This window comes from Carcharodon carcharias, chromosome 9 (genome assembly GCF_017639515.1).
Source record: "Carcharodon carcharias isolate sCarCar2 chromosome 9, sCarCar2.pri, whole genome shotgun sequence".
Taxonomy (NCBI): Eukaryota; Metazoa; Chordata; class Chondrichthyes; order Lamniformes; family Lamnidae; genus Carcharodon; species Carcharodon carcharias.
The window spans coordinates 136955665-136980754 of NC_054475.1; positions in this window are offsets into that span (position 1 = coordinate 136955665).

Sequence of the window (25090 nt, forward strand, 5' to 3'; positions counted from 1 at the left end):
ACTCTGAATCACTGAGCAGAATTTTCCAGGATCTAAGTTCTGTTGTTAGATTGGGTCCTTCTGTCTTGGACTCCGTCTTGGTTTATTAGTACTACTGATTTATTAATATTGCTTGTTTATTAGTACTACTTGTTTATTAGTACTACTTCTAAATAGGTTACAGAGTAGGCACATAGCCCCTAGGCACGATTCCAACCTTTCTCCTGAGACTGATTAGTGTCAGTGGTACATCACCATCTTCATCAGGCATTAGCATATCCCATCTGTTAAGCTTTTATACTACACCTCTTCCCAAGTGTGCTGTCCTACTTTTTAACAATAATATGAAACTATGGGCAGAATCGCCTGGTCCCTTTGGGTGTCATAATGAGTGTGACTGGACAATATAGTGAGAAGACAAAAAATCGGTTTCATGCCATTGTGAAACCAGCTTGTGATCGTCTGCTCCACCTTTCAATGATGGGCCATGTTTCCTGCCGCCGCACATCGGGAACCTAATTTCAATACTTTAGCACCTCATCATATGCCCTGTTCACCAGAATCACCCCCTACCCCTCCCCCACCTCCCCAGCTGGATCATCTGGGCAAGCCGAGGTGTTTCACAACTGTACATAAGTGAAGTGCACCTGACAAAGCTGCACTTCACTCGGGACTTCGAGATTTGTTTTCACACTTTGCTTTGGACAGCACTTGCAGCTATCAGCACCAGGCTTCTTAGGCAGCGCCATATCACTTTTAGGGGGCGCTCATGTGTCATAAGGCTTTTTAATGGCTGCAGGGCTAGGGCTTGCTTTACGGAGGGGGAGAAGTGGCCTCAGGTAAGGGAGGAAGGTGCTGATTGAGTGCTGTACTGCTGTGCGTGGGGCACATGATGATCTGTGCAAGTGGCCTCAAGATGGTGAGAGTTGAGGAGGCAGTCTCCAGAGGAGATGAGGCCAGATGGACATGTGAGGGTGTTTGTGAGAGAGTGAGTGGTGATGCCCCTTGAGCTAGCAGTGAGTGAGATGCCAGTGAATGTGTGATGGGCTTGTGAGTGTGTGAGTTGAGAGTGATGAGATAGTTGCCTCACTCTGGTGACATGGAAGAGATAATTCATCCTTTTTCTGCACTGGATGGTGAACTTCTTGTGTGCAGCATTGGCACTGACCATCACTGCCACCAGAGCAATAAGCCAGAGTGGTGAGATTGCTGGACCTCCTGCGGCCAGAATGGGGGGTGGAGGAAATCATGGCAGGCCTGTGAACAGCATTCTAGTGACAGGTCACTGAACTTTCCTTGGCTTTCAGGGCCATGTCTTCACTGGAGCATTGAGAACTGTGTGTTTGCTGCAGTTTAGATATGACACACAAAGTGAGGAAACAGCGATTTAACGGTGTGGCGGGTGATTCAGAGGCCGCCCGCCAGCGTGTTTCCTGTGGCTGCATAACTAATGAGGCAAGAAGAGGACAATACATCTCGAAAACCCGCCATTGCGGCCAATGGGTAAAACATCATTTTTCACACCCAATACCGCATTTAATACAAATCTGGGACAGTTACACCCTGTGCCTTTAACTATTTCCACGGCATTTCTGTAACTCCATTTTTACAATGACTGATTCTACTAAACTCCAACACCCACTCTTCCCCTCCCCAAGTCACAGTGCTGGGGGATTCAATCTCCCTCAGTATTCTCAGCTCTTCGGGAAGACAGCTTGGAAAAATAAAGTTTTTCTCCTGCATCTGGTAGGATCATCCGCAGAATAATACAACAAATTATCAGCTTTGCTGTCAGCATAGCTGGGAAGCTGAGTTTAGGTTTCTGGTTGACTGAACTACTAGGACAACAAAGACTTTTCAACAAAAGACTGATTTAAAAGAGAAGACTGGAGACAATCAATCTTTGGACCCTCTCAGGCTAGAAGAGAAGAACTCAAGACACTCTTAGGAACTTGTTGCTCTCTCGAAGGGCTCTGTGTGTGCAGACTTCCACAGCTTCTGAAGGTTGACTTTCCACTGCTTCTAAATAAAAGGTTGATGATCAGTGCATGAAGGACAGTCAATCAAATGATGATTTTTCTAGCAATCCTAAAAGTAAGCCAACATCACTCAACAAGTATGTACATTGACTGTGTAGAACATAGAGAGAATCAATGATCTGTCACCCCTTGTAGCTAAGAGGAGCAATAACCCTTCCTTTGATTGGAAGGTCAATGCCTTCTGGACCTTGTAACTTCATGTCTGATGGATGATGAGTCATTGGCTGAAGCCAGTCAAGGTCATCTGCCAATATGTTACAGCAACTCCAGTATCAATTTTAAGTATTGAAGCCTTGAACTTGGACTGTAACTGGCCAGTAGCCTGCATTAAGACTATCTACTCCCCTAGGAAGTTCTCTGAAATTTCCATTTCTTGGAAGGAATGTATTTCATTAAAAAATTGTTAGTTTATGAATTCAATTAAAATAGCTGAATTTGCAGAAATGCTTGAACTGTCCAGTTTCGCCACACTGGAAGCATTCCGTGCTCCTTGACGGGCAGTCTTGGCATCTATGCTGGGTTTTCACACCACAAGCAGGTTAAATTGTCAGCTGGTGTGGAGTTTCCAGCCCTTTTGGTTTTTTGGTGGACTTTTATATAGGAGGGCTGCTGCCCATGGGCCTACTCAATTCATGGAATCATATGTAGCCTGGTGTTGCCATGGATTATATCCTGGTTAAATGCTCTAAGCTCAGCCTGCCTTGCATTCTAGATGGCTTGATCAAATGTAACATCATCTTTGTCTGCAGTAGGTCAGAGAGTTTCTCATGACTATGTGATCACAGATTAGCTTGTCCTGCAGCCCTTTATTCACAAGAATTTGCTAGGCAATATAGATTGGTTTGGAATAATTCAATCAATTCCCTAGGTCATTATGAGCACTGGTTCAAACATGCTTGTTCAATTACTAAGTTTTGCTTTGGACTAAAATAGGTATCAAGGCCTTTAATAATGGAATCAAAATCCATTGTGGACCCCTGCACATCTTGCTTTAGGAGAATGTCATCTGCTACTGGACCTACTGCATAAAGAAAGGAACTAACTTGAGGTTCTGGCTCTTTCTCATGAAGACCTAACACTGCTCGGTACCAGAGAAAATGATGTTTCCATAATTCCCACTGCTGGCTTATCTATTGGCCATCGAGGAAGTCAAACAGATGGGGCAAGGTGTGGGACTGCTCCCTAGCCATCATTACCTCTCTCCATACTCTAGTGTGTCTCCTTCTACCATCAAAATTTCTGGAGCTATTTTCAAAGGTTTCTTCACTCTGGTTCCTTTGATAACACCAATAACGTTTATATCAAGTCTCCATCACTGCCACCATGTTCTGAGATTGGGTCCTTTGGTCTTTATGACTGTGCCGGTATAATTAAATGGTAAATAGTTCTGGATAGTTTTTAAAGTTATTTCAGTTATTCAAAATTGGTGGACTAGAGATTGATTAAAAATCCTTTTTTTTGTAATACTCCAATTTTCATCTCTCTTAATAAAACTGCACTAGGCTACCACCCTTAAACATACACTATATCAATAAATATTTTAAATGGAAAAAAAATTAAAATTGTAATATATTGTGCAGCTCCAACCAAACGCAAAGCTGAACACCATCCAGGATAAAGCAGCCTGCTAGATTGGCATCCTATTCATTACTTTCAAAATTCATTCTCTCCACCAGTGACACACAGTGGCAGCAGTGTGTACCACCTACAAGATGCACTGCAGCAACTCCCCAAGGCTTCTTCCTCTACCTCCTAGAAGGACAAGGGCGGCAGATGCATGGGAACACCATCACCTGCACGTTCCCTGCCAAGTCACACATCATCCAGACTTGAAACCATATCACTGCCCCTTCATTGTCGTTGGGTCAAAATCCTGGAACACCCTTCCTAGCAGCACCGAGGGTGTTCCTACAACACATGGACTGCAGTAGTTCAAGAAGGCAGCACATCAACACCTTCTCAAGGGCAATTACGGATGGGAAATAAATGCTGGCCTCACCAGCAATGCCCACATCCCATGAACGAATAAAACAAAAATGTGTTCTAAGTGCTGCCTGACACTTTGGTTCATGGCAGGTTCTGAAGTTATTTGACAGGATAGACACAGAGATGTTCTTATTGCCCTGGCTGGAGAATCTAGATTGGGGACACAGTCTCAAGATAAGCGATTGATCATTTAGGACTGAGATGAGAAATTTCTTCACTAGGAGTGTTGTAAATCTTTGTAATTGCCTACCCAGGGGGTTGTGGTTCTCCATCATTGAGTATGTTTATGGCTGAGATACACAGAGTGTGGTCTCTCAGGAAATCAATGGATTCTGATGTGGCAGAAACTGGCCACAGTGTCACGGAGGGTCATTTAGTGACAATTTTTGCTTTGGACAGATGCTCTTGACTCTGGCTAGAAAGTCAGAGAAGGTACTGAAACATTCAAGGGATTCAAAGTTAAAGGAATATTTTTCCGTAGAGAAATGGGATTGTGGGGCTTGATGAGAAGGCATTGGGGGGTTGTGGTGTTGGTTGGGGCGGGGGGGGGGGTTTGAAATTTATTCAACTGGGTTGCACATAAGACTTGCATTTAAATATGCTTTTTATGATCTCAAAACAACCCAAAATGCTTTATAACCACTGGTGTACTATTGAAGTATAGTTACTGTTGCAATGTAGGACGTACATTAGTTAATTTATTCACAGCAAGATCCCACCAAGAGCAATGTGGTGATCTGATAATGTGCTTTAGTGATATTGGTTGAGGGCTGACTATTGGCTGGGACACCAGGGAGAGCTCCCCTGCACTTCTTCAAGGCAGTGCCATTGGATCTTTTATACGTCAACAGAAGGACAGCACCTCTAAAAGTACATCACTCTCGCAATCCTGGACTGAAATGCCAGCCTAGATTTTTGTGCTTAAGTTTCTAGGGAGCAATTTTTAAAAAAATTATTTATGGGATGTGTGCGTCGCTGGCTAGGCCAGCATTTATTGCCCATCCCTAATTGCCCTTGAGAAGGTGGTGACGAACCGTCTTCTTGAACCGCTGCTGACCATGTGGTGCAGGTACACTCACAGTGTTGTTAGGGAGGGAGTTCCAGGATTCTTACCCAGTGATAGCGAAGGAATGGCAATATAGTTTTGAGTCAGGATTGAGAGGGCTTGGAGGGGAACTTGCAGATAGTCATGTTTCCATGCATCTGCCGCCCTTGTTCTTCTAGGTGGTAGAAGGCTGTGGGTTTAAAGGCTGCTGTTGAATGAGCCTAGGTGAGTTGCTGCACTGAACTGAACCCACAATCTTCTGACTCAGATGTGAGAGCACCACCGTCAATGTTCATAAAATAAATTCCTGGGTTCTTAAATTAAATTGTTCTCAGTAAGTCAAATTGTGATAGCTGCTGGCATGACTGCTGGAAAGAGCACTTCACATTTTGAGAGTCCTCCATCTCCATAGGAGTAAGCAAAGCAAGCAGAAGCAGACCCATCTTGCACAAATGTTTATCCTACAGAAACAAGTATGCTGCTAGAATGTGACACTGCAGTCCAACCTGCAATCTTATTTTAAAAAAACTAAAGTGAAGCAACAGTTAGAATTTAATTAATCAAAACTGAATAAATGCAATAAACAAGTAAACAAATTAGAATGTGGTGAGACATTCCTGCTAGTACAAACTATAAGCATAATGTAAAAATTATTAGTGGAAGTTCCAACTATTCCTGTGGTATAGTCTTTCTGCAGGTGATGCTGCAAAAGCATTCTCATCTTTCCCAGAACTCCATGTTTGAATCCCTCCAACCAAGTTTCCACCACTGCCACAGTAATGAAACAGCCCTTATCAAAGTCACATATGACATCCAATGTGACTGTGACAAAGGTAAACCACCCTTCCTCATCCTGCTCAACCTGTTTGTAGCCTTTGACACATTTGACCACACCATCCTCTTTCAACAACACTTGTCCAGATGGGTGGGACTGCTCTCACCTGGTTCCATTCTTATCCATTGAATCATAGCTGGAGTATCACTTTAGGCATTGGCTTCTCTTCTTGCCCCCACACCATTGTCCCCCATAAATCTTCTCCCTCCTAATTCTTATCTACATGAGCCCCTAGGCAACATCATCTGAAGGCACAGCATTAATTTTCACCAGTACGCTGATGACACTTAACTCTACTTCACCATCACCTCTCTCAACTCCATAGAATTAGCAGACTGCTTAGCCAACACCCAGGACTGGATAAGCAGTATTTCCAGAGTTGTTGAATTGAGTTACTGATTTGGACTCAAGGCTGACGCAACTCACTTTTTTTTTGGCTTGTGATTTTACTTGACATGCACAAAAATGACTTGTAACTTGGACAAAATTGACTTGCTGACATTCCACAGTTTAAAAGAAAACGGCATTTTTAAAAATTCCTGGCATGATATAGCTGATCGACATTTTGGTCCAAGGCACAACGTATATAACTGTAATCCAGCATAAGTTTTGTTCTCCTGCAAGGTCCCAGCCTTTACCACCGTTGATTGGCTGCTTTGGAGACCTGGACTGCCAGATTCACAGCGGCGATTGGCTGAGCAGCTTGTCAGTTGGAGACAGTCTACATGCCAGATTTCCCATTCCCTTCTTTCTCACTGACATCATGTGAGGAGAGGTCTGTTTGTTGGCCTCAGTAGAAACACCTGGTTGAGTGGGGTGGGGGGGGGCGGCGGGGGCGGCGGCGAAGGATGCAACTCAAGTTAAATAAAGAGTTTCGGCCCAATTCTTGTGCTACCCACCCCAAAGATCAAACACAAAAAATTTCCATGACCACCCTTGGCCTGGTTCTTCCATAGCTGACCCCAACCTGACCCTCCCCCCTCCACCCCATGGCTCGCCCAGCCCGAGCTTTCAATGCTCATCGGCAACCCGAGCTTTCTATGGCTGCATGCCTGAACAGTGGGGAGGAACAGAGGAGCAGGTCATCAGCACACACAAATGAAACCTTGAGAGTATTACATGTATGAACATGTGGGGGAGGCAGCGGCATAGTGGTATTTTCGCTGGACTAGCAATCCAGAGACACCCAAGATAATTCTCTGGCAACCTAGCTATAAATCCGATGACGGCAGATGGTGAAATTTGAATTCAGTTAAAATCTGGAATTAAAAGTCTAATAATGACCATTGTTGATTGTGGTAAAAACCTATCTGGCTCACTAATGCCCTTTAGGGAAGGTAATCTGCTGTCCACATCTGGCCTGGCCTGGCCTACATGTGACTCCAGATCCACAGCACTGCAGTTGACTCTTAACTGCCCTCAGAAATGGCCTAGCAAGCTGCTCAGTTTTATCAAACTGCTAAAATGTCTAAAATGAATTGAACTGGACAGACCACCCGACATCAACCTTGGCACTGGCAATGACAATGCAAATTCAGCCCTGTCAATCCTACAAAGTTCTCCTTACTAACATCTGGATGCTAGTGCCAAAATTGGGAGAGCTATCTCAGACTATTCAAGCAACAGCCTGACATAGAATCATACCATATAGATAAAGTCCCAGACACCACCATCACCATCCCTAGGTGTGCCCAGTCCCACCAACAGGACAGACCCAGCAGAGGTGGCAGCACAGTGATATACAGTTAGGAGGCAGTTGCCCTGGGTGTCCTCAACATCAACTCCAGACTCAGGTCAAACATGTGCAAGGAAACCTCCTGCTGATTATCACATACCACCACCACTGCCCCCTCATGCCATCCAACCCCCACCCCCCCATCAGCTGATGAATCAGTACTCCTCCATGTTGAACACCACTTGGAGGAAGTACTGAGGGTGGCAAGGGTGCAGAATGGGTGGGGACTTCAATATCCATCAATAAGAGTGGCTTGCTAGCACCAGTACTGACCGAGCTGGCCGAGTCTTAAAGGACATAGCTGTTAGAGCGGGTCTGCGGCAGGTGTGAGGGAAAAACATTCTTGAACTCATCCTCACCAACCTGCCTGCCAGAGATACATCTGTCCATGACAGCATTGGTAGGAGAGATCACCGTACAGTCCTTGTGGAGACAAAGTCCCATCTTCACATGAGGATACACTCCACCGTGTTGTAATACACCACCACCGTGCTAAATGGGATAGATTTCAAACAGATCTAGCAACTCAAAACTGGGCAACCATGAGGTGCTGTGGGCCAGGAGCAGCAATATAACTGTACTCAACTACATTCTACCATTACCACCAAGCCAGAAAATTGACCCTGGTTCAACCAAGAGTGCAAGAGGGCATGCCAAGAGCAAGAGCAGGTATACCTACAAATGAGGTGTCAACCTGGTGAAGCTAGCACTCAGGACTATTTGAGTGCCAAACAACATAGGCAGCAAGTGATAGACAGAGGTAAGCGATTCCACAACCAATGGATCAGATCTAAGCTCTGTAGTCCTGCCACATCCAACCGTGAATGGTGGTGGACAATTCAACAACTCACTGGAGAAGGAGGAGGCTCCATAAATATCCCCATCATAAATAATGGGGGAGCCCAGCACATCAGTGTAAATGGTAAGGCTGAAGCATTTGCAACAATCTTCAGCCAGAGGTGCCGAGTGGATGATCCAGCTCAGCCTCATTAGAAGTTCTCAGCATCACAGGTGCCAGTCTTTAGCCAATTAAATTCACTCTGTGTGATATCAAAAACTGGCTGAAGGCACTGGATACTGCAAAGGCTATGGGACCTGACAATATTCCAGCAATAGTACTGAAGACTAGTACTCCTGAACTTGCAGTGCTCCTAGTCAAACTGTTCCAGTGAAGTTACAACACTGGCAATGAGGAAAATTGCCCAGGTATGTCGTGTACACAAAAAGCAGGACAAATTCAACCCAGCCAATTACTGCCCCATCAGTCTACACTCGATCATTAGTAAAGTGATGGAAGGGGTCATCAACAGTGCCTTCAAGTGGCACCTGCTTAGCAACAACCTACTCAGTGAAGCTCAGTTTGGGTTCGGCCAGGGCCACTCAACTCCTGATCTCATTACAGTCTTGGTTCAAACATGGACAAAGAGCTAAACTCCCGAGGTGACGTGAGAGTGACTGCCCTTGATGTCAAGGCAACATTTGACAAAACATGGCATCAAAGAGCCCCAGTAAACTGTAGTCAATGGAAAGCATGGGGAAAACACACTGCTGGTTGGAGTCATACCTAGCACAAAGGAAGATGGTTGTGGTTGTTGGAGGTCAATCATCTCAGTTCCAGGACATCACTGCAGGAGTTCCTCAGGGTAGTGTCTTAGGCCCAAACATCTTCAGTTGCTTCATCAATGACCTTTCCGTCATAAGGTCAGAAGTGGGGATGGTCGCTGATGATTATACAATGTTCAGCACCATTCGTGGCTCCTCAGATACTGAAGCAGTCCATGTCCAAATGCAGCAATATCCAGGCTTGGGCTGATAAATGGCAAGTAACATTTGCACTACACAAGTGTCCGGCATAAATTATTCCAATATTCAATGGTATTACCATTGCTGAATCCCCCATAAACATTCATTCCCTTAACCAGCGATGCACAGTGGCAGCAGTGTGTACCATCTACAAGATGCACTACCTGAACTCATCAAGGTTGCTTAGACAGCACCTTTCAAACCCATGACTGCTCCATCTGGAAGGACAAGGGCAGCAGATACATGGGAGCACCACCACCTGGAAGTTCCCTGCCAAGCCAGACACCAACCTGAGTTAGAAAAATTTGCCGTTCCTTCACTGCCGCTGGGTGTCCCCTCCCTAACAGTACTGTGGGTGTACCTACACCACAGGGACTGCAGCAGTTCAAAAAGGCAGCTCACTACCACCTTCCCAGCGGCAATTAGGGATGGGAAAATTCATTGTTCTGAATGACTTCAGACAGTACATCAGTTGTAATATACTGATTGAAATTGTTCATCATGAATGACCAGGAGACATTTGTCAATAGGGTTTTAATTTTAGCAGCATTTTTCAGTCAAATGTGCAAATGTAAAATAATGTGCAGTGTTTAAATGAACAGAATGATCATTCTGAATATTATAAAAGTAGGTTTGAAGCTCTTTTTGCCTGGGGTGCTTTGGAATGGAAAACATGAGAACAATGTGGTTTACATCAAATATTCATTTTTTATCAGTTTTAATCAAAAAACCCTGTGTTGTTTTAAAGTCAACAAAACACTCAGGCCTGAATTTTTGCTCTTCAGTAGGTAGCGCAGAATGGGAAAAATACCCAGCTTTGCAAACCCGACTCAGGAGAAAGTGCCCAGGATGGTCATGTTTTTGTTCCAGAGGGGCAAGTGTTAACAGGAGTGGTGCCTGCTGCCTCCGGGCACATTTGGGCGGCAGTACAGGGGCTGCTGGGTGCAGAGGCGGGCTGGGTGAAAGACCAGTAAGGGTGATGTGGCACTTCGTCCCAACCGCAAAATAATCTCAAAAAAAACTCTCTAGCCCTCACCTCCTCACACCCCTTCACCTCCCACACTCTTCCCATGCTCAACCCATGCCAAGCATGCTACCTCATGCCCCAGACCCCTCAGCTCCTCATACCCTCCATGCCAATCTATGCTCCATCACCCACCCCATGGCTGTTTACAACTCCTATGCCAACCTAGAGCCAACCCATGCCAACCTATGCCTCTCACCCACCCCCCTTTGCTTGCACCCTCCAAGCCAACTAGCCCAGTATGCACTATGGCCAGACCTCAGGACCCATGATGAGAGTAAACAAAATAAATTTCTAAGTGTCTATTGAGGAATTCGTTGTTTAAAAAACTCATATTTATAAAAACCTGTTCACTAAATGTAAATTCCTTCAGCCACATAATCCCTTATAACAACAAACACTTGTATTCGCAGCCCCACATCAAAGACTTTATAAATCACTTGAAGCCATCAAACAAACTGAACCGACAGATACCCTACCATGATAATGATGGGTTGTGGAATCAGTCATGCTGCACAAATCCTATAATGAAAGCCTTCAGGCTTATATCAACAGGCAGAGTGAAATAGCAAGAACTGTTTTTTTTACCTGCAGACTTATTTTAATTTAAAGGAAAGGAGATTTAAATCCCTTGACGGCTTGACAGTTGCAATGTGCTTTGACAGCTCCATTGACAGTTTTCTTGACTGCTTGACAGTTCCAATGACCTTGACAGTTCTAATGAGTTTATCCACTTTTATGCACACTCCTACCTACGTTTATTAATCCCAAAGGGCTCTTGACTTTGCGCAGGCAACTTATTTCTCCTAAAGGAGTCCATGGACTATCTGAAAGGGTACCCTACCTCTCCAAAAGAATAACCCCCCTGTCCAAAGACCTCTGCTAACTTTAGACTTTCTCCTGATATGTCTAAAGTGCACAAGTCAGCTTTTGAGCGTCCCACTAGCAAAAATTGGATCTTACTGAAGGCAGCTGCACTTTACCATGTGCAGCTGCCTCTGTGAACCGCAGATGCGCAAAGTACAACCCATTCTCCCTGTCTCCCTGGAAAAAATGGTAGATGCCAGATTTGGGGGCAAGACATCTGGAATTGGGCTCCTGGTACCATTTTGGATATGCTGGAGGCCCTCTCATATTTGTGAAAATTCTGACCTCATTCTTGTGATACAATTCTGATTACTTTTTAAAATTTCAACAGTGAAGAATAGGTGAGTTCATAGGATGTGCATTTTCAAATGCATTCCATTAACAAAGTGATTCAGACTTGACTTGTAGGAGGGCATGTTACAGACTTTAACTTAAGAAAACTGACTTGCGACTTGACGTGACAATGGCCAAGATCTTCTGTTCCACAGGTGGGGGTGGTTTGTTCTCCCTGAGGTACCCCAGAAGATGTGCTAGAGAACCCCCCCCCCCCGCCCCACCCCCCACCACCCCTGCCCTCACCACCACCCCGCACCCCCGGAAGACCCCACACAAGGACTGCATGGGAATTACCTGGGAAGTTTAAACTTCCAATGGCCAATTACCCTGCACGTGGAACCATCCGAAACTCTGTTTTAAATTGGAAACTTCAGATTGTTCCTACTGTCTTAGCAGAATAGTTAGCCAGGGAAAGTCAGAAGGATTAAAACCACTCCTAACGTCTGGAAAACTATACTACTGACCCCCATTCTCCTCACTGGACCCCTCGACCAACCCCAATCCTCAGCCTAACTCCAACTGACCTCCTGAACCCTAACTAACCTTCTGCCCCAACTTCCTGGACAAGCCCCGACACCCCCAACCCATCCTACCCACTTACCTTACACACTTAACCTTCTTTCCTGTGAAAGTAGCTGGGAAGTTTAAACTTACTAGTTTACAGCAGCTAGAACTGTAAAAATGGGGCATGGCTTCACTTCCCCCGGTGCTGCTATGCTGCACTGATAGGACTCCAAGGGCAGCTACGTTACACATTTCTCACCAGGCCAGGGCTGGAAGCAAGTCTGTTTGTATCCTTGGTGTAATATTTGATACCAGGATCAGCTTCCAACTTAACTTTTGTGCCATCACTAAGACTGCCTATTTCCACTGCTGCCCAACTTAGCCCCTATCTCAACTCATCTGCTGATAAAACATCATTCATGCCTTTTTTACCTCTTGGCTCCAATATTCTAATGTGCTCCTGGCTGGCCTCACACATTCTACCCTCTGTAAACTTAAGGTTATCCAAAATTCTGCTGCCGATGCCTTAACCTGCAGCAAGTCTCATTCCCTTATCATCCAATATGCTTGCTCAACTACACTGCTTCCAGTCAAGTGGCATCTTGATTATACAATTTTCATCCTTGTTTTTAAATCCCTTCATGGCCTAACCCTCTAACCAACTCCAGCCTCACAGCCTTCTGCGATGTTTGGGCTTCTTGAATTCTAGCCTCCTATGCATTCCTAATTTTAATCGTTCCACCATTGGTGGCTTGCCTTCAGTTGCCTGGACCCCAAGCTCTACATTAATCTCCCCAAACCTCTCAACCTCTCTACTTCACTTTCCTCCTTTAAAAGATTCATTCAAACCTACCTCTTTGATCGGTCTTCTGGTCATCCGACATAATTCTCCCTAAGTGCCTTGGTGTCATACTTTGGCCAGAATTTTACAGGCCCCCACTGGTATGTTTGCAGGTGCAGGTGAGCACTCGACTGCCAGCTGTCCTTCCTGCCAATGTCCCACCAGCCCCTGACCTGTCCAAAGTTTTACGGGGGAGTGGGGGGCATTAGAGTCCTAATGCAGCCTGCTTGTCCTCATCCCAAATGAGATCCTTGAGTGACCAATTAATGATCACTTAAGGATCACTTCCCACCTGGCCTAGCCTTGGGGAGATGGAGGGGAAGCCTGGCAGGTTTTCTTGCTTGGGCCTCAGGTCCTCACTGATCTCCTTTCTCCATCAAACACCCCACCCCCTCCTCACAAGGTCTGCCACCCTCCACAAGGCCTGTCACCACCACCCAGCACCCATGTGCTCCTTTCCCTCCTCCCCTGACCAACATACCAACAACACAACTCTGCCCCCTGTCCCAGGGCCTCCCATGCTTCCAGTGACCAAGCAGATTGTCCGAAAGCTCTCCGAGGTGGGACTTCCTCCTGAAAGATGGGCTTCTTGGAGTGTTGAATAGCTGCAGAATTTATGACATTGATGGGGATGCGTTTCCCGCCGAGCCCGCTGATTGAGCAGAATTTTACATCCCGCAGGCAGGCGCGTACCCGACCCAATTGGGTGTAAAATCTCACGAGAAGATATTGGGCGATCATCCCGCTGTCATCCTGTGCACGCGCGATATTTCGCTTGGTGGGCACACGCAGAAACCGGAAGTGTACTTGCCAACAATTCAGTTGGGCAATTAAGCTCATTAATGGCGCAATTGTCTCCAAATTTTCGTGGTCTGTCCAAATTTATTGTTGTTGGACAGGCTAATTGGCCAGGTGGACTTTACATTTTTCATCAAACCTCATCCAAGGGCGGGGAGAGGCTTCCATATTAAATAAAATTAAAATTAAAATCTCTGGACAGCAATTTTATCATCTATATGTTCAGGTGCCTGATTGTGATGCTTGGACATTTTTCCCTGATTTTCAAAACTTTATTGCATGGTTTTCGGGTCTGCAGCTCCCTGAGGCAGCTCTCTGTCTTCAGGAGGCTTTCTCTCAGCGCTTGCCCGTGCCCACGGAAATGTCATTGCTCACCCTCCTCCTGCCCCCACCCTGGCAGTGCTGAGTTTTTCAGCATGCGCTTCATGCTGGCTGGCCGTTAATTGGCCAACCAGCAGTCGGGGGCTGGTCGCAATCAGCTTTCTGTTTCCCGACTGCATCCGGGCCCGCCGATTGCGCTCGCCCACTGGGCTGAAAATTCAGGCCATTAAATTCTGCCCTTGTTTTGTAATGCTCCCATGAAGTGCTTGGGGCATTAGAGGCACTGTATAAATTTAAGTTGCTGCTGTTGCGAGAAAGTTAAACGTGCTTTCATTTTCAGCACTTGTTTGATTTACTGGCCTCTAAAATATATTTGTGAGGCAGTTTATATCGGTGTAGACTTTTCTTAACTTCTTTCATGGGATGTGGGAGGCTCTGCAAGGCCAGCATTTATTTCTCATCCCTAATTGTCCTTGAGAAAATGGTGATCAGCTGCCTTCTGGAAACGCTGAAGTCACATGTAATAAACTTGGAGTGCAGGGTTTCTTGTAAGAAACAGTGCAGTTTATTTACAGACTTCAGATGAGGCTACACGCTTGTTCCAAGACCAAGGCTCATGCTTAGGACTGATTGGTCTATACAGTCACGTGACCTGCATAACGGTAAGAAATGATTTAACTTACAGTTACTAAATCACAGCGCTGTAAAGAAGATTGCTTCAGGATTTTGAAGGTAAAGCAAAATATTTCAAAGGCAGGTCGGGCGCCTTGGAGTGTTAAATGGTTGCAGGATTTCTGACATTGGTGGGGATGCATTTCCTGCCGAGCTCACTGATTGGGCAGAATTTTACATCCCGCAGGCAGGGGCGCACCCGACCAAATCGGGCGTAAGATTGCGCGAGAAGACTTCGGGCGAGTGTCCCAATGTCATCCTGTGCTCAGGCAATATTTCGCTCATTGGGCACACACAGAAGTTGGAAGCGCATCCGTTGACAATTCGGAGGGCAATTAAGCCCATTAATGACGCAATTGTCTCCAATTTTTCGTGGTCCGTCCAACCTTATGGTTGGTGGACGGGTGAATCAGCATGACTTGGAGGGACAATTAGCAGTGGTGACGTTCCCATCCGCCTGCTGTCTTTGTTCTTCTAGATAACAGAGGTCATGGATTTGGAAGCTGTAGTAATTGTAGCTTTAAGGAATGTAGTGACTGTAACTTTAAGACTTATTGTGTTGTACAGTATCATGTAACAGTGTGAACAAACCAACTCTAAGCCCGGAGAAGTTTAGGCCTGAATCTTCTGGTCGGCGTGTGGGGGTGGTTTGCCGGCATGTAAAAAGACACGCAGTGACATCGGGTGTGCATCCTGACGTTACCGCACGTCATTCCGATCTTCAGTTCGGCGATTGCGCACCGGAGTTGGCTGGCACCCGCCGAACTGTCAAAGGCCTTTTAAGGCCATTAATAATCTGATTAAGCTTGTTGCCTGGGCTGCTCATCTAACATTAAGGTTGGCGGGCAGGCGAAGAACCCAGGTGGCCTTCACATTTATCGTGAAACTTCATCCACGGGCGTGATGAGGTTTCATGAAGGCTTTATAAAGTGAATAACAATTTCACATGAGGGTAATGTCTGAACAATTTTTAAAAAATTTCAGTTCATAATAATCACACTAATCTCCCTGAAGCAGCTCTGCACCTGCTTAGCACCCCCGATAGGGAGAAAATTCTCCCCTTAGAGTGGGAGTTCTTCTTCTAGTTGCGTAGCTTTTTGGAAGCATATAACTGCTGCTGCAGCCTGTAAATGAAGTTCGATGTTTCTAATGAGAAACCTGTGTGGAAAATTAAATCCATGACAAAAGGAAGCTTTGGCAAATTGCTGCAGTGCATCTTGTAGATGGTCCACACTGCAGCCATGGTGCACCAATAGTGGAGAGAGTGAATGCTTGAGGTGATGGATAAGGTGCCAGTCAAGTCGGCTGCTTTTTTTCGATAATGTTGAGCTTCTTTACTATTGTTGAAGCTGCAGTCAACCAGGCAAGTGCAGAGTACTCCAACGCACTTCTGACTTATGCCTTGTAGATGGTGGTTAGGCTTAATAAGTGTAGGTTTCCATGGTTTACAAACTAAATTTTGCAGGTAAGATTTAAATTTATCAACTGGGACAGAAGGTTGATTGCCATCAAGAAAACTTCAACAATCTTCATGGTTAAGTATCAAATGTTTCACTTGGACATCTGGAGGTGAGCTATTTGCTGCAGAATACTGAGGCTCTGACCTACTCTTGTGCTCCTAATATTAATGTGGCCAGTTCAGTTTAATTTCTGATCTGAGGATTTGAATGGAATTGAACACTGTTCAATCAGCAAACTTCCCACTTCTAACATATGATGGAGGGAAGTCATTGATGAGTAACTGAAAATGATTATTCTTAGGACACTGCCCTGAGGAACTCCTGCAGTAATATCCTGGGGCTGCGATGATTAACCTCAAACAACAACAGCCATCTTCTTTTATGGCTGTATGACTCCAACACATAGAGAAATTTCCCTTGGTTCCCATTGGCTTCAGTTTTCCAATGCTCCTTGATGCCACACTCAGTCTTGATGTCAAGGGCAGCCACTCTCAGCACACCTCTGGAATTTGATTCTTTGTCCATGTTTAGACCAAGGTTGTGTTGAGCATTTTCTGTGAAGATTGTAATGAGGCCTGGAATTGAGTGATCTTGGCAGAACCCAAATTAAACATCAGTGAGCAGATTACTGGTGAGTAAGCGTCACTTGATATCACTGTCAACAACACCTTCCATCACTCTGATGATGTTTGAGAGCAGGCTATTGGGTTAATAATCGGCCAGAATATATTTGTCCTTTTGACTGTAGATTATTGGTGTTTATTTACTTACTTGGTGTCATTCCAGGTAGATTTTGTAAATTAAATATGTTCAGAATCATGTACATTAATAAGTAAAGGAAGAAAATGGATATCAGAAAAGTAAGAGATTCAAAAAATCTGGGGGCTGATATATGATGTAAAATAGCTAATTAAAATCATAGTTTCTAAAGAAGTGCCAACTTTATGTAAACATTCGATAGTTTTTAATTTTTTTTGCCAACAATTTCATAAATTGTCATTGCTGCATTCTTTTGCATACTGTCATCAAGATGAAAAATGGCATGCTTTTTGGCTCTTCTGTCTCCCTGTTGACAAGTTCAGAGCCCCTTTAAGGACATTTAATTTCATGTATCATTCACCATGTTTCATCTTCAAGATGAAAACAATTGAACAGCATGTCATTTCTTTTGTTTTTGAGCTGAGTCCTTAGTGAATTTTAACATAATAAACAATACAAACATTAGCAATAATAAGAAAATTGTTTTAACCTAAGTTAATGAATATGTAAAATACATAAAATGAAGAATAGAGTTTCACCTGAGATCTTTTTTCTTGCCACAGAAGCATTCATAAAAAAAACAGTCAAATCATCTCTTATCATCAACGTGTTAAACAATATGTCATGTTTCATTACATATATTTCTGTTACATACTATAAGGACAAGCATTAAATATGTTAAAAGATTGAAATATATTGATTTTTGTTCATGATATCAAGTTATAGAGGTAAGGCCCTTGTGAGATATGATTTTTAAAAAATCACCACAGTACATTGTTTTTAACAGCAAGAGCTCAGTGAATCAATTATTGTTTAGTACAGCTACGAGCTTCATCTAGCTTTCATAATTTATATTCTTAAAGGCAGTGATGGTATTATGAGTATCAGGAGAATTGATGGTAACACTGTAAAGAGAGAAAAATAGATATAACTTTATCCATACAGAGTTTTTTTTTTATTCAGCCAAAATAATCCATGTATTTGGTGTTTGGCTTGCATAGAAACCAAGCATTGTGTTTAAGTGTCTTCAAACCAATTATTGAAAAATCCACACAGGTTAACTTTGCATGAGACCAAAACTGAGCAGATTCTTTCTCCTTGTAGGAATATGCCTCCACCTTCCAAATCCAGAGATTTTACCTTCAGGTAAGCATCCCACAAGCTGTAGGTATCCCAGGATAGAGAGACATACTGCTGGGGAAGAATTTTCCCCCTGTTGGGGGGGTAAGTGCAGGAGCGTGCCGCTATTTTAAGTGGGCAGGTCCATTAATGCTATGCACATCCTATGCAGGCGGGGGGGATTCCCTCAGCTGGGAGTGTGCTCTTTCGCACATGCACACAAAAGAGCACACCGATCTCGCTGAGGCTAAGTGCAGCCTCAGGGAGAATGGCTCACAATTAAAACTTTGAAGGTAAATGTTGAAAAAATTTCCCTAACATGACCCCTTATGTGGCTCTGTCACATGAGGTGGGACATGTCCATCACTTTAACTCAAACATTTATTAAATTTTTAAAAACCCTCATGAAACCTCATCCTGCCAGTGGATGAGGTTTCATGCTTTTTCTGAAGCCCACCAGGGCTCTTGGCCTGCCCACCAACCCTAAGGTTGGATAGGCAGGTCCATTATTAGGTTAATGACATTTTAAATGGCCCACAGGCCATTGACGAGTCGGCAGGCGCGCAGCTGATTCAGCTGCGCCCCTGCCGACCTGAAAATTGAAATGACGCCGGGTGACGTCGGGAGTTCCGCCCAATGTCATCCCGCAGCATTTTACGTGTTGGTGAGTGGGCCCTGCCTCCGCTCGCCGACCTAAAGATCCTGCCCCTGGAGTTTAACCAACAACAATCCACCCACTGGAGTATTGAATCAGCTTCTTGATGCCTGTCCGACTGGGACTTCAAGCTTGCAAATTGCTTGCCATTTCTTGATTTATCCCATCTTGTCATTTATTCTTTTCCATCTTGGTGACTCCCTGAACAGTTGCCCTTGGCCATTATCTTGATTTTGCATTAAATACAGTAATATTTTTCTAGTTCTTATCCGTAATATACAGTTAAAATAACATTTCACAAGATATTTCTGGACAACGTGCAGTGACTAAACACTCAGAACTTTATAGTGTTATCAAATTTCTCATCAGCCTTTCTGGGAAATAGTAAAGAATGTGTCTGCAGATTTCTAATCACTGACATTTAGTAAAATAGAAGGTGAACAAGATTGGCTGTTGGTTAAATTGCCAAATGAGTAATTGCAAAATAAACAACCCATTGCCAGTCAAACAAACAATAGTGAAAATTACACTGGAAGTTTAAATTGTTGATATTAATTGTGCCCTGTTTTTAGATTTTCTAGCGGTCTTTTATTAAAGTGAGCACATCAGTGCTTGAACAGGAGATAGGCAAAAGTACAATAATGTTGGGTCCAAAAAGATAGTAGTTTCATTGATCAAGACTTTGTACCACAGGCAGATGTGTTTAAAGGAGTGGAAGTTAGAAACAAGAATGAGACGTGACAATGAAAATTGTGCATAGTCTTTCATAGTTTTAAATTGGCTTGAGTTCCAAAAAATAAATGATCTAGAAATTGATATAAATATCTATAGGCTTGCAAGTTACTTGTTTAACAGCGAGTAGCTTGGTAAATCATCTTCAAATTAAATTCTTAGGATCTTTTTTCCAGTGGTTGCTGATCAAAATTATTTGGGGCGCTTCCTCTGTCCTCTTTCCCATCATATTGATGTTTGACTTTTTTCCTCGCACCCATCATTTTCCCTTTTTTCCTGAAGTTGATTATTTATCAATATGTTTTTAGAGATGTTGGGCAACATTTAATGGAGGTGATGGGGGTCTCGCTACAAAGGCAAGGAGGTGGCTCTCAGCAGACACCCAACCCTCATCGCCTCTCCTGATGTCTGGCCCCTCAATCAGGCAGTGAATGCATTTGAACGGGGAACCGCACCCCCAACCCCCCCACCCCTAGAAGCCCACAAGCAACCCCGACAGGGTTTACTTTTCAGGCTCCCTGCATGGCAAGTCCTCCTCTTGCTGCTGGGTAAATAGAAGCAGCGGCAGGTTGGGACCCTTAAGCAGGCAGCAATTGCCTAAGGGCTTCAACTCGCGACAGGGCGGGTAGGCCATCCACAAGCCTTCCCATGTACCCCGGGCTTAACCGGTCAGAGGTGGAAAGGCAGCGGGTTCCCCACTTGCCACCCTCCCACCTGATTAATTGTCCACCCCGTCACCAAACTGGCTTTGGGGAAGGGCATTAAATTCCTCCTGATGGTCCACAGATATCACAGTAACTCCACCCATTTGGGGTAGAAAGTTGACAATAACAATTCCTGCAATTTCGTTCTTATCTGTTCCCTTTTCCAAACAGCTTAACATTCCATATTAAAAGATACCTTTCAATGAAATTCTACCAGTGGAGGGAAGCTCAGCTAAGATTCAGCCACCGTGTCTTGTTATTACTGAAATTTCCCCTTGTTGCTAATGTTGTTTATTAATTTTGTGTCTTTTAATGAGCAGCACTGTTATTAATTTTCCATAAAGTCAGATTGCTGAGGGTTGCAGGCTGAGCATTTGTAGAGCACAGATAATGACATCCTCACCATGGGAAATGGCCTGTTTCCTATGATTACTTTTCTATTGAAAGGTTAATGGATGCCCTAACCAGGCAGGACATTGCATTTAATTATACGTAATAAGATATGATTGATGATGGATATTCCTGTTAATATTATTTGCACTTGCAACTTTGAGGGATTGAGAAAAGGAACACAAAATATTGTAAGTGGCAAAATCGATGGCAAAGATAAGTGTATTGTGTCTATTTGCATTGTTCTTCAGATGATTACATCAATCATTCTATTCTTGATCCAGTTTCTTCCAAGTGTTATAAGAAAAAATTTGACCAATGGATTTTGTGAATGTGTGACTGCTCCTACAGATGTATTTTCACTCCAGTTGGCTCTAGTTGGGCGTTAATGTTTCTTGGAATAACATCCCTTCAATTCCAGCATCATTAACTATCAGGAAGTCCTCCTAAAACTAAACATCATTATAAGTGCTTCCACTGCCTTTCATGTCATCCCTGTTTAGTATAAAAGCTTGTTTATGTGTACAAGAGTTTTCACATGTGTGCTAGATTACTGTACTTGTTGCTTAAAGAAATCCCAAAGATGTTATAAATCAAGAACTTATTCATAGAGGAGAATTTTCCCCCCGCCAAGGGGATTGTGTGGGCAGGCGCAGACCCGTTCGGCTTCCCCGATTGGGTGCACGCCGCCATTTTACGTGGGCAGGCCAACTAAGGCCCGCCCAACGTGATATGCACCTGGAAGCGCTGTGTGCTCCCTGTGCGTGTGGGGATGTGGGTTCTCTCAGTTGGGGCCTGCGCTCTTTTGTACATGCATGCAAAAGAGCACAGATATCTCCTAGAGGCACAGGGCTGCCTCAGGGAGATTAGTTTAAGGTTTAAAAATTTAAATAAAGAAAAGAAAATATTTTAAGACATGTCCCCTCATGTGACAGTTGACCCCTTAAGGTTGGACGGGCAGCTCAGTTTATTATTTTAATTGATTTGTAAATGGCCTTAATAGGCCTTTGATGGTTCGTTGGGCACGCAGCCAAATCGGCTGCACGCCCGCCAAACTGAAAATCTAAATGCCGTGCAGTGACGTCGGGACGCCTGCCCTATGTCACCGCATGTCATTTTACACCTTGGCAAGGAGGCTCCGCCCCCGCTTGCCGAGCCGAAAATACTAGCCATGGAAAAGCTGGCAGTGTCAAATGCAACCTTTTCTGGGAAACTGGGCTAGACTCTAGACTTGACCTGTCAATGCTCATTTCACAAAGGAATGCTTAATGGACTTCCAGATACAAATAGTGGGTTTTACTTGTGGAAGCAGAGAACTAACCAAAGTTCTTTAAAGGACCAATAAGGCTGACGGCAACAACCACCCCTCTGACATAACAAGTGTTTAAAATTTATTTTCCACAAACTTAAATGCTCTCTCAATGAGACTTTTGAGCTATTTTGAATTCAGTTTAATTAGTTAGAAAATGACTCAGCTTCAGCCATAAGGGTCAGTGAATGTTGCGTCCTTCTGTCTGACTATAATTGCCTAACAGTTGATTAGAGCAATGATTGGATCTCATCCTGAGTTATTACCAAAAGTTGCATCCAGATTCCATTTAGCATGGGAGATAAATATTTTATCATTCTGTTCCAGCTCACAGTTCTGAAGTAGAGAATGAAATGGAGGAGTATGGAATTGTGAAGGGCACTATGGTGCTGTAGGGACAGAGAATGTACTGATAGAAAATTCTTTTAACTGTTAGCCACCTGTGGTGATAAGATATTAGGTCAGTCTGTTATGAAGCTAGCATGATGAAACGCCTGGCGTAATGCATTTACTTTTGCCGTCTGGAATAGAGAGATCTCCATATAAATTCATGGAACATTCATCAAGCCTGCTAACAATATTTGTTAACACTCTAGCAGTGTAGTAAAATGTATGCATTTTATTTATGATTTCTGTGACAGCAGGGTTGACCACTCATGTTGACAAGCTTGACCCTGCGTATATTAAATAGGGTCCGAGGCATGGTAAGTACTATCAAATTTATTTGTGTAAAGTATTTATTATGCAAATGAATCAACACAAAGGGCAGGATTTTACCGTCGGCGAGCGGGGGCGGGGACTGAATGCCGACACGTAAAATGACATGGGATGACGTCAGGCGGAACTCAAAATGTCACCCTGCCCCATTTAAATTTTCAGGAAGGCGGGGGCGCAGCAAAATCAGCTGCGGACCCGCCGACCTGTCAATGGCCAATTGAGGCCATTGACAGGATCAATTAAGCAATTAAAGGACCTGCCTGTCCAACCTTAAGGTTGGTGGGCAGGCCAGGAGCCCCGGCGGCAAATAAAAAAAACATGAAACCTCATCCACTGGTGGGATGAGGTTTCATGTAGGGTTTTTAAAATTTTAATAAAGTTGTTACGGAAATTATGAACATGTCCCAACTCATGTGACATTCTCACATGTGAGGACATGTAAGGGAATTTTTTTTTCTATTTTTAATATTGTTGAAAGTAGAGGCGATTTCCCTGAGGCAGCAGTTAGCCTCAGGGAGATGAATGCGTTCTTTCATGCACATGCGCGAAAGAGCGCACTCTTGATTTTAGGAATCCCCCTGGCCCACATAGAGGAGCACATAGCACTTCCTTGCAGACGTCACGCTGGGCGAACCTTAATTGGCCCGCCCACTTAAAATGGCGCCGTGCTGCTGATCGGAAGCGCACCCGCACGTGCCAGCCCATTAACTTCCCCCCCAACGGGGGGAAAATTCTGCCCAAAAACAGTTTCATGGCTTAGGGGTGAAAATTGGTCTGAATTCATTATCAGTCCCAGAGTCAGCACTGCACAGGCAGCATGTCATTCATTTCTGAAACGGCTCATTGAATGAGGTTGGGGTAGGGACAACACTACTGCCACCTCCATGGGGTCCACTATTGTGCTGTGCTTAATAAGAAACCCAGGAACTTGCTTATATCCAGGAAAAGGCAAAGAGCCAACATGCTGAGTCTGCCTTGATTACATTGCATGGTGAGGCTTTGGATTTTCTTTTCAATATTGGCTTCACTTTGCATTGAAGTGTAAAGCATAAATGCTCAGAGCATTTTTGAGAAGGATCTCAGTTCTGCATTCATTGTAGAAAAAATGCATCTGTATAGTGGGTAGTGGGAGTCTATAATTACATTCAATTGTTTGAGTTATTTTTTTCATTGAGAGCCAAAAATTGTTCCAGTTTAATTATCCAAAATTGCACAACAAAATATTCAATTCAGGAGCCCAAGCAAACCTATTCAAACAAGAGAGGCACTCCAATAATTTATCAATTAATATATTATTTTCTTTTAAATAAAAAAGCTTCACTAAATTGTGAATAAAGAATATGGAACATTTGACTTCAGGATGTATCAATTCACATAGGGTGAAATCAAAGCGTATGGACATGTTAATGTGTCTGTATACTCCTATTTCCATTATTTCGACTAAGGGATAACCCATTAAAAGAATGTGGGCTGATACCAATATATATGGATACATTGATACATTTACATGAGAATAATACATGGCAGAATTTCAATTCAGTAATCCACAGTAAGAGCATTCTACCCAAAATGGGTCACATTAAGTGAGAGAGAGAGAGAGATTGTGGTGTCCTTCAATGATGTGCAATGATTTGGCTTTCTCCACCTTACCTCCATATGCTTCAATATATTTGCCAAAATATTAAGTTTGACTTCATACTGGATATGTTCATATTGCTGTTGCATTCTACTATAAATGATGAGATGAAACCCTATGACTGATTTTTCATCCATATTCCCTTAGACTAATTAACATCAACAATATGCTATCAAATATTACTGTAACTTGTCAAGAAAGTTAATAAGGTGTAGCTTATGTTTCCAAATGTGACTCGTGGGGGAAGCTTGTGTATTTTGTTTTATCTCAAGAGGGAAGTGAAACTCAATATTTGCATCTACATCACATTGCTACCTGTCCTTGATATGATGCACACATCACTAACATTGACAAATGAGAGCATTACCAAGGAAGAGTACTATTTTGCTGGAGGATTACACCTGTCATGATATGAGATTTAATGTCAATCAGAAACAGCATACAAAAGGATTGGGGTTCATTGCAGTGTGAGGAAGAAATAGGTTGGTAAAATTCACCAAGTTTATATCTATAGTTGGCTCAAGAGCTTTTGGCATAAATTTCATTCAATATAAAGTCAAAAGGCATTCTGTTTAAAAAATATAAGATTCTTAATCCTCCCCATAATTTAATCCCTCCTCTTCTGAGAGCATTGACTCATCCTTATGAGTTGTTCCATGAGTAATGGATGTTCCTGTACTTTGTCCAAATGGTTATTATTCATATGTGAATTGACAGAGTGAGTTAAATGTCAGTAGGTTTCTCAGTCAGGGCTGAGTAGGAAAAGATCATAGCCAAACAACATTATATTTTCACCTAACATTCACAAACACACATTTTCCAAC